Below are 19867 nucleotides of genomic sequence, written 5' to 3'. Positions count from 1 at the left end.
ATCATTGCTATTGCACTTTCGCTCCAGTTGTCAGCATGGTGAAAAGGGCATACATACTAAGATGTGGATTCCCATGAGTCTGTGGACTACACTTTGAGAATCACTGGAGTAATCTGAACTCATCCCATTTTTTCTTTGAATGTTGCAACCTGAACTTTACCTCATAAGATTACCTAGCCTGTTTAAAAGTTTTTATAAATTCAACAACCTGGTTAGATAAACTATTGAGTGTTTAACTGATCTAATCATTTAAAAATGTTTTAATAATACAGTGCTTAATCTGTACCCTTCATGGTTTTTCATCTGAACACTTTATTGTTTGCTCATATGTACTAATTCTACCCTGATGATTAAAAACAAAAAGTTTTAGGCTGGGTGCGGTAGCTCATGCCTGTAATCCCAGTGTGAGGAGGCCAAGGTGGGAGCATTGCTTGAGACCAGGGGTTCAAGACCAGCCTGGACAACATCTGGTCCCATCTCTACAAAAAACAAAAAAGTCAGGCATGGTAATACGCACCTGTAGTCCCAGCTGGAGGCTGAGGTGGGAGGATCACCCGAGCCTGGGGAGGTCAAGGCTGCAGTAGCTGTGATAATGCCATTGCACTCCAGCTTGGGTGACACCAGATCTTAAGAAAAGAAAAAAAAAAGTTTTAAGGCTTGCCTTTCATACTTCTTTACTCTGAACAAATCTTTTTAAAAAAATGTAGCAATTGATCTTTATAAAAAATAATTCCCTTTAGCTTAAGAAAAATTATGTATTGAATATGATTCCAATATAATTAAAAACATTTTTCAAAAGGAGTCATAAAAAGAAATGTCTGCTTTATTAAAGTTGCAGATTAATACAAACACATGATATCAGTAAGAACTCTGCCATTGTCAGGATTGCTATAATTTAGGCCTCTTGTTCCTAAGTCCTCAGGCTACTGCAGTTGCTCTGTGCATCACATTACATAGCTCACCTTCTGTTTCCCGTTGAAGATAAAATGAGGCATAGGATGTGCAATGATCTAATGTTAGGTGCTTCCTTGACCTCATCAATCTTGGTGGATAAATAAGAAAAATACGTTTTAAGCTTTGAAGCATGATTTCAAGCACTTGATAATGTTTCAATAGTAGTCTTGGTAAGTGGGAGAAGCTAGTGATTTTGCCTGCCTTGGATGGATAAATGAAACTGCAGGTTGCCATGAAGACCCGTCTCACTTAGAGCACATGAGATACATATGAATCGTCGCCTTGGTCATGTTCTAGAGGTGAATATTAGCATAGATCTAAAAATAACCTACCCTTTTACCCTGAGAAATGATGCCACAGTCACTTGTAGAGTACAAAAACATATAAAAATCTTGCCACATGTTGGTTACAGGACACCCACTTCTCAGAAGCACCTCATCAGAAAGCACATACGAATCATCAACTGTCAGTGCTTTAATTTTGATGTGAAGCCAATAAAGAGTACAGTAATACTTTTGATTCTGCATATCCAAACAAAGTCACAGCAACAAGCAGATGAACTAAAGATAACTTTAAGAGAGCCTTTATGATACCAGGTCCAAAGCAATGACCTCTCAGCATGCAGACAGCAGAATCACAGTTGATCTTTGGAACATTTAGATCCTGTGAGATGCTTGCAGCAAAAATCTTTGCTTCTGTAGCTTTTTGGAGAAGAGGAAAATAAATTTAGGATTAGTGAAATATTTTCAGCAGGCTCTTGAAAGGAGTTAGAAGTAAGTTGCATTATAGTATTATATGCATTTTGTCATTGTGTAGATCATAGAGTGGTTTCTGTGTGAAATTTGGGGCTTCCTTGGGAGTGAAGAGGGACTGCTTTCTTTTAGTATACTCATTATTTAAGAAAACTCATTAAAATCTGTCATAAAGCAAATTTGAAAATATAAACAAGTTTGTGTTACAGATTAGATTCCTCCTCTTCGTCCTCCTCTTCTTCCTTCTTCCTTCTTCTTCCTCTTCCTCTTCGTCTCTCTCTTTGTCATCTAGGCTGGAGTGCAATGGTGTGATCTCAGCTCACTGCATCCTCCGCTGCTCAGGTTCAAGCAATTGTCCCATTTCAGCCTCCTGAGTTGCTGGCACTACAGGTGCACGCCACCACACCCGGCTAGATTTTGTATTTTCAGTAGAGACAGGGTTTCACCCTGTTGGTCAGCTGGTCTTGAACTCCTGACCTCAGGTGATTGCCTGCCTTGGCCTCCCAAAGTGCTAAGATTACAGGCATGTGCCACTGTGCTTGGCCCCCCTTTTTTTTTTTTTTTTAGCAACAGGGTCTTGCTCTGTAGCCCAGGCTGGAGTGCAGTGGCTCAATTGTGGCTCACTGTGGCCTTGACCACAGGCTCAAACAAGCCTCCCATCTCAGCCTCCCAAGTAGCTGGGACCACAGGGACACACCACCGTGCCCGGCTAATTTTTTACTATTTTGTAGAGACAGGGTCTTCCTATGTTGTCCAGGCTGGTCTCGAACTCCTGGGATCAAGCAATACCTTGTGCTCAGCCTCCCAGAGTACTAGGATTACAGGTGTGAGCTACACCTAGCCAGGTTAGATTCTTTAAAAGCAAATTCTAGATGAGGCATCAGGTTTCTTTTAATGTATTGAAATTTTGCTGTATTGATTTTTGCTGGAAATAAGTGGCAGTTGGCCAACCCTAATCTGACCCCCCTGGAAACTCCTTCATCATCTGCTACTCTTTGCCTCCCTTAATCTGTGCTTTGTTCTTGCTGTCCCTCTGTTTTTAACTACCTTCCTCTGAATTCTCGAGATTACTCCCTGACTTCCAGATCTTGATGTGACTCAGTGAGACTTTCTCTGGCTGCCTTATTATGACCCCCAGCCGAGTGCTGTGACTCAGGCCTATAATCCTAGCACTTTGGGAGGCAGAGGCAGGCAGATTGCTTGAGCCCAGGAGTTTGAGACCAGCATGGGTAACATGGTAAAACTCAATCTCTACAAAAAATAGAAAAAACTAGCCAGGCGTGGTGGTACACGCCTGCACTCCCAGCTTGGGAGGCTGAGATGTGAGGTTCACCTAAGCCTAGGTGGTCGAGGCTGCCATGAACCATGATTGTGCCACTGCTCTCCAGCCTGGGTGACAGAGCGAGACACTGTCTGAATAAAATAAAATAAATTTGTAACCTTCAAATTTTCCTTTCCCTTTCTTTATTTTTCATCTTAACACATCATCTAGCATATCATATATTTTACGTTTATCTTGTTTATCATTCATTTCCATCCATTAGAATGTAATCTCTGAGGGCTCAGGTTTTGCCTGTTTACTTGCTCTTTCATCTCCAGTGCTTATACTCAAATTCAACAACCTTGTTAGATAAACTCCACTGAGTGTTTAACTGACTTAATTATTTTAAAATGTTATAATAGTAGAGGGCTTAATCTGTACCCTTGATTGTTCAAGGAACACAGTATCCAGGTGCTCAAGTATTGGTTGAGTGAATATTTATAAAAATATGAATTATGTGGAGATTTTTATTGTAATTATGTTGTAATGAGATTTGACCCCAAAACTTGCTATTATGAAGTATTTGTACCCTAACTCCTTGCTGTCCTCTTATTTTCAACTTGATCTAGGCCTATAGTAAGCTAATATGTTTTTTGAATGGATTCGTCAATCAGTAAACCTCAATTTTTTTCCTGCAGAAATATATTTTTGTTGTATGATGTAACAGTTATATACATTGAAACAGCCAGTAATTCGTTTTGACCTTTTGCAGATTTTACTTAAGAAGATTTTGAAAAAATTTATTGCTGTTTTAAAAAAAATTCTTCCTATCCTTGTTTAATATTCAGTTCAAAGCTTTTCGGGACGTCTTGTCAGATAATTCTAAGCTATAATAATTGTTTCCTCTTAGTTTTTACAACATTAATTTATGAACATACTATTATTTGTAGATCCATTGCACCATTTATTCATTTAACAACACTTATTGACCCGTTTACTCTAATTTGCTGGCATATAGTTGCTCATAGTAGCCGCTCATGATCCTTTGAATTTCTGTGGTATCAGTAATAATGTCTCCTTTTTCATCTCTGTTTTCGTTTGAGTCTTCTCTCTTTTTTTCTTAGTTTGGCTAAAGGTTTGTCAATTTTATTTATCTTTTCAAAGAAACTGACATTTGTTTCATTGCTCTTTTGTATTATTTTCATTTCAAGTTCATTTCTTTCTTTTTTCCTTTTTTTAATTTTCAAATTCATTTATTCTCTGATCTCTATTACTTCTTCTAATTTTGGGTTTGGTTTACTCTTGCTTTTCTAGTTATTTAAGATTTGTCATTAGGTTATTTATTTGAAGGTTTTTCTTTTTTGATGTAGGCACTTATAGCTATAAATTTCCCTCTCAGTACTGCTTTTGCTGTATCCGATAGATTTTGGCATGTTGTGTTTTCATTATTATTTGTTTCAATAAAATGTTCAATTTCCTTACTGGCCATTCAGGTGTATATTGTTTAATTTCCATGTGTTTATATAGTTTCCAAAATTCCTCCTGTTATTGATGTGTAATTTTATTCCCTTGTGGTCAGAGAAGATGCCTGATATTATTTCCATGTTTTTTGAATGTTTTAAGGCTTGTTTGTCACCTAACATATGGTCTCTGCTTGAGAACGATCCACGTGCTGAAGATAAAAATATGTATTCTGCAGTTATTGGATGAAATTTTCTGTAAATATCTATTAGGTCCAGGTGTTCTATAGTGCAGATTAAGTCCGATGTTTCTTTTTTTTTTTGAGATGGTGTCTCGCTCTTGTCGCCCAGGCTGGAGTGCAATGGCACGATCTCGGCTCACCACAACGTCTGCCTCCCAGGTTTAAGCACTTCTTTTGCCTCAGCCTTCCGAGTAGCTGGGATTACATGGATGAGCCACCACGCCTGGCTAATTTTTATATTTTTTAATAGAAATGAAGTTTCATCATCTTGGCCAGGCTGGTCTTGAACTCCTGACCTCATGATCCACCCACCTTAGCCTCCCAAAGTGCTGGGATTACAGGCATGAGCCACCGCACCCGGCCCAAGTCCGATGTTTCTTTGTTGATTTTCTGTCTGGGAGATCTGTCCAATACATGACCCATGTACTCTCTCAAGACCATGTTTAAGTGCTAGATATAGAAAAAGGAATAAGACATCTGTGCCATCAAGGAATTAGAGGACTAGTTGGGAAGGCAAATATGTAAATGAGTAAATACACCGAATTCTGTGAAGATGATCAATTCCATCTGGAGAGATCAAGGAAAGCTTGACGGAAATGATGACACTTTAGGCTACTTGGGCATATCTGGGCTTTTTTTTGTTTGTTTTTGAGACAGAGTCTCGCTCTGTCACCCAGGCTGGAGTGCAGTGGCGCGATCTTGGCTCACTGTAACCTCCACCTTCCGGGCTCAAGTGATTCTCCTGTCTCAGCCTCCTGAGTAGCTGGGACCACAGGCGCCTGCCACCACACCTGGCTAATTTCTGTATTTTTAGTGGAGACAGGGTTTCACTGTATTAGCCAGGCTGATTGCAAACTCCTGACCTTGTGATCCACCTGCCTCAGCCTCCCAAAGTGCTAGGATTACAGGTATGAGCCACCTCGCCCAGCCTATTTGGGCTTTTAGAAAGATTATTTTGTTGTCTGTGTAGCAGATGGGTTGGACAAGGGCCAGAATGGATACAGGGTTATCATTGGGGGAAACTATTGAAGAAAACAAAGCCAGGGAAGATAATATAAATTAGAGTAGCAACATGTAGAGTGGATAGGAAGGGGTGGATTCAAGAGATAATTACTTATTTATGAGACAGAGTCTTGCTCTGTTACCCAGGCTGGAGTGCAGTGGTGTGATCATGGCTCATTGGAGCCTCAACCTTCTGGCCCAGACAATCTTCCTACCTCAGCCTCCTGAGTAGCTGGGACCACAGGCATGTGCCACCATGCCTGGCTAATTTTTTTGTTTTTTGTAGAGACGGGGTCTCCCTTTTTGCCCAGGCTGGTCTTGAACTCCTGAGCTCAAGCACTCCTCCCTCTGTGGCCTCCCAAAGTGCTGCAATTACAGATGTGAGCCACTGTGCCTGGCCACGAGAGAGATTTAGGGTTTGAATTGTTAGGATTGATTGGTGGGTTAAGTGGTTCTTAAATGTCTGGGTTTGGATGATGGAGTGTATCATTCAGGCTTAGATGAGGAGATGGAGTGCAGAAGATATGCTAGGTGTTAGGGAGTAGTTAAAGCCACAAGGTTGAATGAGATCATCCAGTGAAACCATGTAGAGTGAAGAGAGAAGAGGTCATGAGAGAGAACATGAGACTGGATAAAAGTCACATTTAAGGCTGGGCATGGTGACACATGCATGTAATCCCAGCACTTTGGGAGGCTGAGGTGGGCAGATTGCATGAGGTCAGGAGTTTGAGACCAGCATGGCTAACATGGTGAAACCTGTCTCTACTAAAAATACAAAAATTAGCTGGGCGTGGTGGTGCACGCCTATAGTCCCAGCTACTTGGGAGGCTGAGGGAGGAGAATCTTTTGAACCCAGGAGGTGGAGGTTGCAGTGAGCTGAGATTGTGCCACTGCACTCCAACTTACGCAACAAAGCAAGACTGTGTCTCAAAAAAAAAAAAAAGGTCACATTTAAGTGACACGGTGGAATAAAGTCCACAAAAGGAGACAGAAAGAAAAGTACAGGAAAATCAATAGAAACTATCACGTTTTTATAGGAGCAGAGGAGGAGAGTTTTAAAAAGGAATGTTCCTGTGGATAGGCTAAATAAGAAGGATTTAAAGTGTCTATTAGGGAGCACAACTGGCTTGAGCGATTGGAAACAAGATGCAGGACCGCAATGCAGACACTGAATGGAATGACATCTTACACAAAAAGGGCATCTTACCCCCCAAAGAAAGTCTGAAAGAATTGGAAGAGGAGGCAGAAGAGTAGCAGCGCATTGTCCAGCAGTCAGTGATGACAACATAGGAAGGTATGACTTTGGAAGAGCTGGAGGATCATGAAGACGAGTTTTATGCAGAGGATGTGCGTGCTATTGAAATGTATAGACGGCAGAGACTGGCTGAGTGGAATGCAACTAAACTGAATAATAAATTTGGAGAAGTTTTGGAGATCTCAGGGAAGGATTCTGTTCAAGAAGTTATCAAAGCCGGTGAGGGCTTGTGGGTCATCTTGCACCTTTACAAACAAGGAATTCCCCTCTGTGCCCTGATAAATCAGCACCTCAGTGGAATTGCCAGGAAGTTTCCTGATGTCAAATTTATCAAAGCCATTTCAACAACCTGCATACCCAGTTATCCTGATAGAAATCTGCCCATGATATTTGTTTACCTGGTTGGAGATATCAAGGCTCAGTTTATTGGTCCTCTGGTGTTTGGCAGCATGAACCTGAAACTGTTCAGTGAAAACTCTTCTAGTGAAAACTGTCTGAATCTGGAGCAATTAAGACGGACCTGGAGGAAAACACTAAGAAGCCAATCAAAGATGTATTGCTGTCCTCAGTGCAATGCTCTGTCCCCGTGAAGAGGGACAGTGATTCTGAGGGTCACTGGGGCTGCAGCTGCTATCACATGTCAAACTTTCTTGTGACAAATTGTCTGTATTTTTTAAACAAGGAAAAAGTAAGAATGAATTCTTCTGGTTTTTAGTTTTGTACAAATTATGTTCCAAATCTTTACATTTTGGAAATAATCATTGCTGGAAATTCTGTTAAATATTTTGGAACTCTTTTTTTAAATTATAGTATTTCCTCTAAAAAAAATTGAAATCAGCTATTGGTGTGGCACATTTCTGTTTTCCTCATTTATATTTTAAGTAAGCCATAAAACCTAGTCACTATTTTTTGACATATAACTATAAAAAAATTTAGTTTTAGATAAATGTGAATAAATAATTAAAAAAAGGTGTCTATTAGGATTGGCAATTAGAAAGTCATTGATGACCTTAGGTAGAGCAGTTTTAGTAGATTGAAAGTAAGAAGATGGGTCAGTAATGTTTTTCTTTTAAAAGAATGTGGCTGTGAAAGGAAGGTGAAAGGCCAGTAATTAGAGGGAAATGTAGGGTTGAAGGAGAGGTTTTAATGTTCATTATCAAAAGATGTTGAGGATGTTTACAGACCATAAAAGGGAAAGGTTGAAAAGACAGAGGACACAGGCACTTAGAGTATATTGTAAAGTAGGTTGTTTCAAAATTAATTAAGGTATATGTTGGGAAGTAAATTAATCACTTAAGGAGAGTATGAATGTTTGGGATATATGTTTGTTGTAACTTATTAGAACAGCAACCACCAACAAATAGAATACTCAAACTCAATTTTAGAAGTCATAGGAAACTAAGAGATTTTCTAGACCAGTTTCTTTATTGAACATGTGAGGAAATTGAGAACTGTGTTTGTACTTTTGCCTTTTAAGTTATTAATTTTATTCAGAATTATTTATGTATTTATTTGTTTGTTTTTGAGCTGGAATCTCACTCTGTCCAGCACAGGTTGGAGTGCAGTGTTGTGATCTCAGCTCATTGCAACCTCCTCCTCCTGGGTTCAAGTAATTCTCCTGTCTCAGCCTCCCGAGTAGCTGGGATTACAGGCACGTGCCACCACACCCGGCTAATTTTTTTTCGTATTTTAGTAGAGACGGGATTTCACCATGGTGCCCAGGCTGGTCTCAAACTCCTGAGCTTATGCAGTGCACCAGCTTCGGCCTCTCGAAGTACTAGGATTATAGGCGTGAGCCACTGGTCCAGCCTCGGCTGTGTCTTTAATGTATAAGTTTGTCAGAGCTTTTCTTTTCTTTTTTTGAGATGGAGTCTCGCTGTGTCGCCCAGGGTGGAGTGCAGTGGCACGATCTCGGCTCACTGCAAGCTTTGCCTCCCAGGTTCACGCCATTCTTCTGCCTCAGCCTCCCAAGTAGCTGGGACTACAGGCGCCCGCCACCACACCTGGCTAATTTTTGTTTTTGTATTTTTAGTAGAGACGGGGTTTCACTGTGTTAGCCAGGATGGTCTCAATCTCCTGACCTCGTGATCCACCCACCTTGGCCTCCCAAAGTGTTGGGATTATAGGTGTGAGCCATCACACCCGGCCGAGCTTTTCTTTTTATAAAAATGATTTTTAAAAGACACAGTAAGGTAGAGTAGGGCTGCAGAGAGGACATCATGGAGTCATGTTGTACATTCACACAACGGACAGGTGATTTGATATAGTTCACCTTTTTAGCTGGCAGCTTTAAACTAGGTCATTTCATGGTTCTATTTGTCCTTTTGGCATTTCTTTAATGACAAGTGTGGATGCCTCCCTGGCATGGTGTTCTTACTACAGTTTGCTTAGGATGGTGTTGGAGAAAGTGTTACTTTTGCCCAAATATTATTTGTAGTATTTTTAGAATAACCAGGTCAGCATGATATTTTTTTGTGACCTACTACTTAAAAAGCTTTCAGGAAAATTATTATTTATTTATTTATTTTTGAGATGGAGTTTCACACTTCTTGCTGGAGTGCAGTGGCATGCTTGGCTCACTACAACCTCTGCCCCCCGGGTTCAAGTGATTCTTCTGTCTCAGCCTCCCAAGTAGCTGGGAGTACAGGCACTTGCCACCAAGTCCAGCTAATTTTTTTTTTTTTTTTTTTTTTTTTTTTTTTTTTTTTTAGTAGAGATGGGATTTCCTCATGTTGACCAGGCTGGTCTTGAACTCCTGACCTCAGGTGATCCATCCACCTTGGCCTCCCAAAGTTCAAGGATTACAGGCGTGAGCCACTGCGTCCGGCCGGGAAAATAATTTTGAAGTCAGCCTTTTCCATTTTTGGATGGCTGGAGGCGGAGTCAGGGGGGTCGGGGCAGGGGTGAGTCCTGAATCGGATACTTAATGTAACAGCAAAGAAACAAATTCTTCCTTGACTATCCAGGACGATTATTCCAGATTACCATCCTTTAGATTTAAATAGCTACTAATGTTCAGTGTAAAAGAATTAGAAACTGAGTGTGGTGACCTATAATCCCAGCTACTTGGGAGGTTGAGGAGGAGGGATCACCTGAGGCCAGGAGTTAGAGACCAGCCTGGACAACATAGCAAGACCCCATCTCAAAAACAAAACAAAGTCTGGGCATTGTGGCTCATGCCTGTAATCCTAGCACTTTGGGAGGACAAGGGGAAGGATTGCTTGAGCTCAGGAGTTCAAGACCAGCCTGGGCAGCATACTGAGACCTTATCTCTAAGCTAAACAAAACAAAAAAAGAATTCATAAAATGTTTTGCAAATCTCATGACCTACAACATTTTTTGTTTATTTGCTTGGAAGTAGATCCTTTGGGTCTGCCTCCGCATTGCAGTACTATCTCCCCACTTGCCAGCACTCATGCCAGGTTTTTGCGTTTCTTAAGAGGTGTTCAACAATTTAATACCTGCTAGTTCAGCTTTTTCATTTAAGAGGGAGTAATAATTACACCTTACAGAATGCTTTCTCTTTGATTTTCATAACAAATAAAGGGTTGGAACAGATATTTTTATTATCCTTATTTAAGAGGAGAAAAAAACAGGTAGAAAGAAGCCAAGCAAGTTTTCTGATATCACACTGTGCTGAAAGATTGTCAGTTCCCATGGAAAGACTTATTCTGACAAAATTATCAATGCTTAGTGTATTTTTATGAAATTAAAAATGAAATTATAAGCCTGGGAAATGTTATTGAGAGATGTCTAAAATTCTATTGCTTAACTCCTTTAGGTAGTTGTAGAGTATTGGTCCCTAATTAATAAATCAAATAAGTAAGATATACTGTTTATTGAGTTGGAAGTTTAAATATAGAGTATTGCTAAGCACTTTTAAATCCTTTGTTAAAATTGGCTAGCTGCAGAAAAGGCTTTTGATGGCTGGGTGTGGTGGCTCATGCCTGTAATCCCAGCACTTTTTGGAGGCTGAGACGGGCAGATCACAAGGTCAAGAGATCAAGACCATCTTGGCCAACATGGTGAAACCCCATCTCTACTAAAAATACAAAAATTAGCTGAGCGTGGTGGCATGCTCCTGTAGGCCCAGCTATTCGGGAGGCTGAGACAGCAGAATTGCTTGAAGCCGGAAGGTAGAGGTTGCAGTGAGCCGAGATTGCACCACTGCACTCCAGCCTGGGGACAGAGCAAGACTCTGTCTCAAAAAAAAAAAAGACTGATAAAATTCAGTATCCTGGCTGGGTGCAGTAGCTCACGCCAATAATCCCAGCACTTTGGGAGGCCGAGAGGGGTGGATCAGTTGAGGTCAGGAGTTCAAGACCAGCCTGGCCAACATGGTGAAACCCCATCTCTATTAAAAATATGATATTAGCAGGACTTGGTTACAGGCACCTGTAATCCCAGTTACTCGGGAGGCTGAGGCAGGAGAATTGCTTGAACCTGGGAGGCGGAGGTTGCAGTGAGCCAAGATCATACCACTGCACTCCAGTCTGGGTGACAGAGTGAGACTCTGTCTCAAACAAATAAACAAAACAAAAAAACCCGCAAAAAACCCAAAAAACCTCTCAGTAAACTAGGTATTGAAGGAACATACCTTAAAATAATAAAAGCCATCTATGACCAACCCACAACCAACCTCATACCAAATGGGCAGAAGCTGGAAGCATTCCCTTGAAAACTGGCACAAGACAAGGATGCCCTTTTTCACTATTCCTATTCAGCATAGTATTGGAAGTCCTGGCCAGGGCAGTCAGGGAAGAGAAAGAAATAAAGGGCAATCAGATAGGAAGAAAAGAAGTAAAACTGTCCATGTTGGCAGTTGAGATGATTCTATATCTAGAAAACCTCATAGTCTTGGCCCAAAAGCTCCTTCAGCTGATAACTTCAGCAAAGTTTCAGGATACAGAATCAACACAGAAATCCCTAGCATTCCTAGACACCGACAACAGCCAAGCTGAGAGCCAAATTAGAAACACAATCCCATTCACAATTGCCACAAAAAGAATAAAATATGAATACCTAGGAATACAGTTAACCGGGGAGGTGAAAGATCTCTACAATGATAATTAAAAATATTGCTCAAAGAAATCAGAGATGACACAAACAAATGGAAAAACATTCCATGATTATGGATAGGAAGAATCAATATCATTAAAATGGCCATACTGCCCAAAGCAATTTACAGATTCAATGATATTCCTATCAAACTATCAATGGCATACTACACAGAACTAGAAAAAAAGTATTTTAAAATTCATATGGAACCAAAAATACAAAAAGCCAAGGGCATCCTAAGGAAAAATAACAAAGCTGGAGGCATCATGTTACCCACTCAAACTATACTACAGTAACCAAAACAGCATGGTACTAGCACAAAACAGACATGTAAACCAATGGAACAGAATAGAGAGCCCAGAAATAAGGCCCATACCTACAACCATCTGATCTTCAACAAAACTGTCAAAAACTAGCAATGGGGAAAGGACTCCCTATTCAATAAATTGTGCTGGGGTAACTGACTAGCCATATGCAGAAGATGGAAGCTGAACCCCTTCTTTATATCATGCACAAAAATCAACTCAAGATGGTTTAAAGACTTAAATGTAAAACTCAAAAGTATAAAAACCCTGGAAGACAGCCTAGGCAATACATTTTGGACATAGGAACTGGCAAAGATTTCATGATGAAGGCACCAAAAGCAGTTGCAACAAAAGCAAAAATTGAAAAATGGCATGTAATTAAACTTAAGAGTTTCTGCACAGCAAACTACCAACAAAGTAAACAGACAGCCTACAGAATGGGAGAAATTTTTCGCAAACTATGCATCTGACAAAGGTCTGATATCTAGCATCTAAAAGGAGCTTAAACAAATTTACGAGAGAAAAACAACTCCATTAAAAAGTGGGCAAAGGACATGAACACTTTTCAAAAGAAGACATGCATGCAACCAACAAGCATATGAAGGAAAGCTCACCATCACTGATCATTAGAGAAATGTAAACCAAAACCACAATGAGATACTGTCTCACACCAGTCAGAATGGCTATTGTTAAAAAGTCAATTAATAACAGATGCTGGCAAGGTTGTGTAGAAAAGGGAATTCTTATACCCTGTTGACGGGAGTGTAAATTAGTTCAACCATTATGGAAAACGATTTCTTTCCACAGCGATTCCCTTGTTTTGTGATTCCTCAAAGAGCTAAAAACAGAACTGTCATTTGACCAAGCAATCCCATTACTGGGTATATACGCAAAGGAATATAAATTGTTCTAGCATAAAGACACATGCACGCGTATGTTCATTGCAGCAGTATTCACAATAGCAAAGACATGGAATCAACCTAAATGCCCATCAATAGCAGATTGGATAAAGGAAATGAGGTACATATACACCATGGAATACTATGGAACCATGAAAAAGAATGAGACTGTGTGCTTTGCAGGAACATGGATGGAGCTGGAGGCCGTTATACTTAGGAAACTAATGCAGGAACAGAAAACCACATACCACATGTTCTTACTTATAAGTGAGAGCTAAATGATGAGAACGCATGGACACAAAGAGGGGAACAACAGACACTGGGTCCTACTGGAGGGTGGAGGTTGGGAGGAGGGAGAAGATCAGAAAAAATAACTCTTAGGTACTAGGCCTTTACCTAGGTGACAAAATAATTTGTACAATAAACCCCTGTGATATGAGTTTACCTGTATAACCTGCATTTGTACCCCTGAACCTAAAATACAACTTAAAAAAATTTTAAATAAAATTGCCTGGTTTATCCAATAGTTAGAATTGGCATTTAATGAAAATTTTGAATAATATGATTTCATTAAAAATAATAGTTTTGTAATTTTGTACAAAAAATAGTTTTGTAGCCTATAAAATGAATTTATAGGTATGAGAGGACTGGCTGCTAATTTTTCTATCTTATAATTGAAGATGAGTTGCAATGGTTTATATAGTAGACTGATGTACATGGCAGAATATGCATGCTAAGTTCAGGCAGATCAGAATGATAGTATTTCCAGTTTTAATTCTTGTTTTTAAAATAGCTTTATTGAAATACACATATAACATAAAATTCACCTGTTCAAATTATAGAATTCAGTAGTTTTCAGTTGTGAATACTTTCAGTAGTTTTCACAGAGTCATGCAGTAATCATCACTGTCTTATTTAATTTTATTTATTTATTTATTTATTTATTTATTTAATTTATTTATTTTGAGATGGAGTCTTGCTCTGTTGCCCAGGAGTGCAGTGGTGTGATCTTGGCTCACTGCAACCTCTGCCTCCTGGGTTCAAATGATTCTGTTGTCTCAGCCTCCTGAGTAGCTGGGATTACAGACGTGCGCCACCACGGCTGGGTAATTTTTGTATTTTACTAGAGGTGGGGCTTTACCATTTTGGCCAGGCTGGTCTCAAATTCTTGACCTAAAGTGATCTACCTGCCTTGGCCTCCTAAAGTGCTGGGATTACAGGCCTGAGCCTCTGTGCCCTGCCCCATAATTTTAGAACACTAAGTTACCCCAGAAAGAAGGTCTCTAACTATTTACAGTCATTCCCTCTCTCACCTCTTTTTAGCCCCTGACAACCACTAATCGACTTTACATCTTTATGGATTTGCCTATTCTGGACATTTCATATAAATGGTATCTGCATCTGGCTTCTTTCACTTCACATAATATTTTCAAGGTTCATCCATGTTGTAGCATGTATTAGTACTTCATTTATTTTTATTTTTTAGTTTTTAGTTTTTAGTTTTTTGAGACAGAGTCTTGCCCTGTTGCCCAGGCTGGAGTGCAGTGGCATGATCTTGGCTCACTGTACCCTTCGCCTCCCAGATTCAAGCAATTCTCCTGCCTCACCCTCCGGAGTCGCTGGGACTACAGGCGCACACCACCACGCCCGGCTAATTTTTGTTATTTTAAGTAGACACGGGGTTTCATCGTGTTGGCCAGATGTTCTTGATCTCCTGACCTCGTGATCCACCCACCTCAGCCTCCCAAAGTCCTGGGATTACAGGCATGAGCCACTGTGCCCGGCCCATTTTTTTTTATTTTTATAATATTATATATTGCATTGTGTATACTATAGTTCATTCACTTGTCAGTTAATGGACATTTGGGCTGTTTCTACTTTGGGATTCTATGAATAATGCTGCTGTGAACATTTGTGTACAGATTTTTCTGTGGGCATAATCTGTTGGATATTTACCAAGGAGTAGAATTATTTGGGCCATATGGTAACTCTATGTTTACCTTTTTGAGGAACTGCCAGACTGTTTTATAAAGTGGTTGTATCATTTTACCTTCCTATCAGTAATATATGAGGATTTCAGTTTCTTCAGATCCTTACCAATACCTGCTCTTGTCTGGCATTTTTATTCTGGCTGTCCTAGCTATTGTGAAGTGAGAAACTCGTTGTGTGTTTTTTTTGTTGTTGTTGTTGTTGTTGTTTTTGAGACAGTCTCACTCTGTCACTCAGGCTGGAGTACAGTGGCGTGATCTCGGCTCACTGCAACCTCTGCCAGATTCAAGTGATTCTCCTGCCTCAGCCTCCCGAGTAGGTGGGATTACAGGCACCTACCACCACGCCCGGCTAATTTTGTATTTTTAGTAGAGATGGGGTTTCACTGTATTGGCCAGGGTGGTCTTGAACTGCCTCCTGGGTTGAAGTGATTCTCCTGCCTCAGCCTCCCAAGTAGCTGGGCGTACAGATGTGCTCCACCATGCCCGGCTAATGTTCGTATTTTTAGTGGAGATGGGGTTTTGTCATGTTGGCCAGGCTGGTCTCTAACTCCTGACCTCAAATGATCCACCCACCTCCGCCTCCCAAAGTGCTGGAATTACAGGTGCAAGCCACTGAGCCTTGCCTAATTTTTTGTATTTTTAGTAGAGATGGGGTTTTGCCATGTTGGCCAGGCTGGTCTCAAACTTCTGACCTCAAGTGATTTGTCTCGCTCAGCCTCCCAAAGTGCTGGGATTACAAGTGTGAGCCACCGCACCTGGCCTTAGGTTTTTTTTTTTAAACTTGTGATTTTGGTGTCATACTGCTTAGTGCAAGGCCACAAAGGTTTGCTCCTATGTTTTCTTTGAAGAGTTTTAGCTCTTATATTTGGATCTATTATCCATTTTGAGTTAATTTTTGTATATGGTGTGAGGTAGGTCCAACTTCATTCTTGTGCATGTGAACATCCAACACCATTTGTTGAAAAATGTTCTTTCCTTATGGAATTGTGTTAGTATCCTGGGCTTGGGATACTAAACAGGCAACACCTGGCCTCTTCTGAACCCTGCAGATGTATTTTTCACCCAAGAAAATTTGGATTTCGAGACCCATTCTCTTGGATAACTGTGTTGATGAGAAGTGATCATAGACCTCATTTTATAATGGAAGCCCAGTATAACACCCATGATCATGTTCTGTACATGACTACAAATAGTGCAAATGGTAGCCAGTTCCCATTTTTCTACTTGTCAACTTGGAGCTGCTCTTTTTTCTTTCCAACAAGATTGTGTTTTACATTGATGTCCCTCTGCAGGGCACCTCTGGGTTCCTTCATAATACCTCTGTGTTTCTTCAGAATGGTTTTGACATTTTCTGGAATGTCAACAGTCTGATTGCTGAGAATTGTTTCATTCTTGCAGTAGATGTGGCAAAACTTCAACTGTTGTTGTTGAATTGTGTATTTCTCACTTCAGTTCTGTCAGTTTATGCTTAGTGTACTTTGGGACTCTGTTAGGTGCTCTGGTTTTAATTTTATTGTGCATCAAAATTATGCACAATATGGATTGGATTCTCTGCATGTTAATACTGGTGATAACTAAAAACAATGTTTCTGTCTCATGTGCTGTGACCAATAAGTGGAGCTTGTTTTGATATGGATTAGATGCTTAAAATATTTTCAGTTTCATCAGTAGTAGATTGTCATTTCTGGATTACATAAAGAAGCACTTGTCTCTGAGAAGGCTCTTGACTTCAGAGGGGCTGTGGTTCATTATAAGGGTCTGTATGTATGTGAGTCACAGTGAACTGCAGCACTTTCAACATGGCTGAGATGAAGTACTTAAATAATCACTTTGTCAGTATATTAATTTTTATTGAGATTAAAGGGTAGATGATAGTGTATTATTTCTTGACTGTCCCTAGAAGAATTTGTGTCAGTAACTATTAATAGCATCTACCTTTTATACAACCAAGTCTTAAACTATATCTGGCTTGACAGGAAGAAGCAAATAGGTAAATGTCTATTACAGTTTATGGATAGTCCCTCCCTCCCTCCCTCCCTCCCTCCCTCCCTCCCTCCCTTACTCCCTTCCTTCCTTCCTTCAGCTGTGGTGCAGTGGCATGATCCCAGCTCACTGCCTGCAGCCTCCATGGCTCAAGTGATCTTCTTGCCTCAGCCCCCTAACCCCTCCAGTGGGTGGGACTATAAATGCACGCCACCATGCCTGGCTAATTTTTGTATTTTTTGTAGAGTCATGGTTTCGCCATGTTGCCCAGGCTGGTTCTGAACTCCTGGACTCAAGCAGTCCACCCGCTTTGGCCTCCCAAAGTGCTGGAATTACAGGCATGAGCTACCATGTCCAGTCAATGAATATTATTTTCTTTTACTCTTCGTAACAGTCTTTTGAGGTGGGAGATGATGGTCTTACTTTACAAACGAGGAAATTGAAACCCAGAGCCCAGAGATTTATTAATTTGGCTAAGGTCACTGATAAGTTCTCTTTTCATTCTCTGTTATTCTTTCAACAAATATACCAGGCTTTGAAGATGGAGCCATTGACCCAGTCAGACACTAGCCCTCATGGAGTGACTTGTCTGGTGGAGTCCTTTTACTGATACTTCTTTGAGCCATATTTCATATAGTAGTGACATATATTTGTAGAATTCTTTATGAAGTATTTCTGCATTGTCATCTAATTTTCTAATCCTTACTGCAGTCCTATGACACAAATGGGTTAGATACTATTGATATTATCCCCATTTGAAAGTAGGGAAACTGATACTTAGGGTTATTAAGGTCATATAGTTAGTAAATGGCTGAACCAGTACACAAACCCAGATCATCTGGCTCCAACAATCCTGCACTTTTTTTCCATTACACCACGTTGTCTCATGATTTCACATGAAACTGTAAGCCTAGATCGCCAAGAGTGATATCCTGGAAAGTAACCAGTCTAGCGGCACTTAGCAAAGGAGAGCTCAATCAGGCAGGGTGTGTGGGAAAAGAATAGAATCCAGAGACCCAAAAGCTGTGTCTAGTGTGCTGAAATGGACTTATTGTTAAATAATGGTAGTGAGAAGAAATGCTTTGGAGAGAGACTAAAACATAAAAAATATTAAATGGACATGGTCTTAACAGCACCTAGACAGGTTTAGGACACAGTAATTGCCAGGGACATTTTTTGTTTTTTTTTTTTTCTAGAACAAACACCTGAAACACAGTGAATTTAAGAGGAAGATACCCAAACATCAGACTCTGTACAGAGCTACATGCTGCTGCAAATCAGGGTATAATCTTATAGGAGGGGATTGCTTTGTTTTACATTGATTACTTTAGCTACTTTCATGTATGTTCAGAGATGCAATCTATCCTATAAAAACATTTGAGTGCTTGTTCTGTGTAAAAGCACTTTTAGGCATTGTGGGAGTGATACCAAGGTAAGTTTGACACCATCATTGCCCATAAGAAGTGTGTAACCTAATAAGGAGATTTTGCTGCATTCAAATATGCTTGTTCATCTGGAGTCTTTTATGTACAAGATCGTGTACCAGGTATTTAGGAGACAAGAGTAGATAAGTTAGAAATTGCTCCTAAGCCTTTGGCTTTTACTCTCAGTTGCTTGGAGGGTATTTGCTACCTCCTTCCCTTAATCTAAGTAATTACAAACCTTTTAAAGTAGAGAGCAGGACTTGAAATTCTCTTGGCAAAACAGTAGTCAATACTGCCATCCTTGTGATTTGGCCACAAACAAAACCTGACAGCATAGGTGTCATACTAGAAAATATTAGCATCATATTTAACAGGATTAATGCACAGGATATGTAAAGACTCTGACAAATCATTAAGGAGAAATGCAAATATCATAACAGAAAAAATAGACAAAGAATTTGAACAGGAGGTCATAGAATGGGAAATTCAAAAGGCTAAAAAAGTAAAAATATATGTTCAGTCTTACTTTTTATCAGGAAAATGATGATTCCATAATGAAATATTATTTGTGTCTCTCATTGGCAAAAATAATAGTAATAGCAAATTTAAGTATAAGAAATCTTTGAGTACTTTCTAAACTGTAGGCAAAACAATCCACAGCAATCCTGTGAGATAGATACTATTATTATTACTGTTTTATTGATAAGGGACTTGAGGCACAAGAGTAGAGTAACTTGTCCAAGATCAGACATCTCGTGCTTGTTGAACCGCCATTTGAACTCAGGCAGTCAGTCTCTAGAGCCTGCACTCTTGTTTGTTGTTGCCTAGGCTGGACTCGAACTTCTGGGCTCAAAAAGTCCTCCTGCCTCAGCCTCCTGAGTACCTGGGACTACCTGGTGCAGTTTAGAGCTTGCACTCTTAATCACCAGAGTAGTACCCTTGTCTGGGTTGGCTATTATTGTGCTGTTTATCCCACCTCTAGAACAGTGCCTAACAGAAAGAAAACATTTAAATATCTGTTGAATGAATGGATACAGGTAATTAATTTTTAAAATGAAAGCATATTAGCATGTCATTTTGGAGGGTAATTTGTCAGTATCAAAAAAAAAAAAAAAAAAAAGGATACACATGGCCGGGTGCAGTGGCTCATGCGTATAATCCCAGCACTTTGGGAGGCCGAGACGGGTGGATCACCTGAGGTCAGGAGATTGAGACCAGCCTGGCCAACATGGTGAAACCCCGCCTCTACTGAAAATACAAAAATTAGCTGGGCATGGTGAC

General features: G+C 40.1%; 1 protein-coding gene and 1 pseudogene across 3 annotated transcripts in view; both read left to right on the top strand.

Moving 5' to 3' along the window:
* Nucleotides 1-19867, top strand: part of ZFYVE9 (zinc finger FYVE-type containing 9) — a 203517-nt gene that overhangs the window by 22991 nt on the left and 160659 nt on the right. The gene's annotated exons all lie outside the window — the stretch shown is intronic.
* On the top strand, nt 6693-7784 carry LOC141408054 (phosducin-like protein 3 pseudogene; annotated as a pseudogene).

Source organism: Macaca fascicularis, chromosome 1 (assembly GCF_037993035.2).
Source record: "Macaca fascicularis isolate 582-1 chromosome 1, T2T-MFA8v1.1".
Lineage (NCBI taxonomy): Eukaryota > Metazoa > Chordata > Mammalia > Primates > Cercopithecidae > Macaca > Macaca fascicularis.
This window is presented reverse-complemented; position numbering and strand designations above follow the sequence as displayed.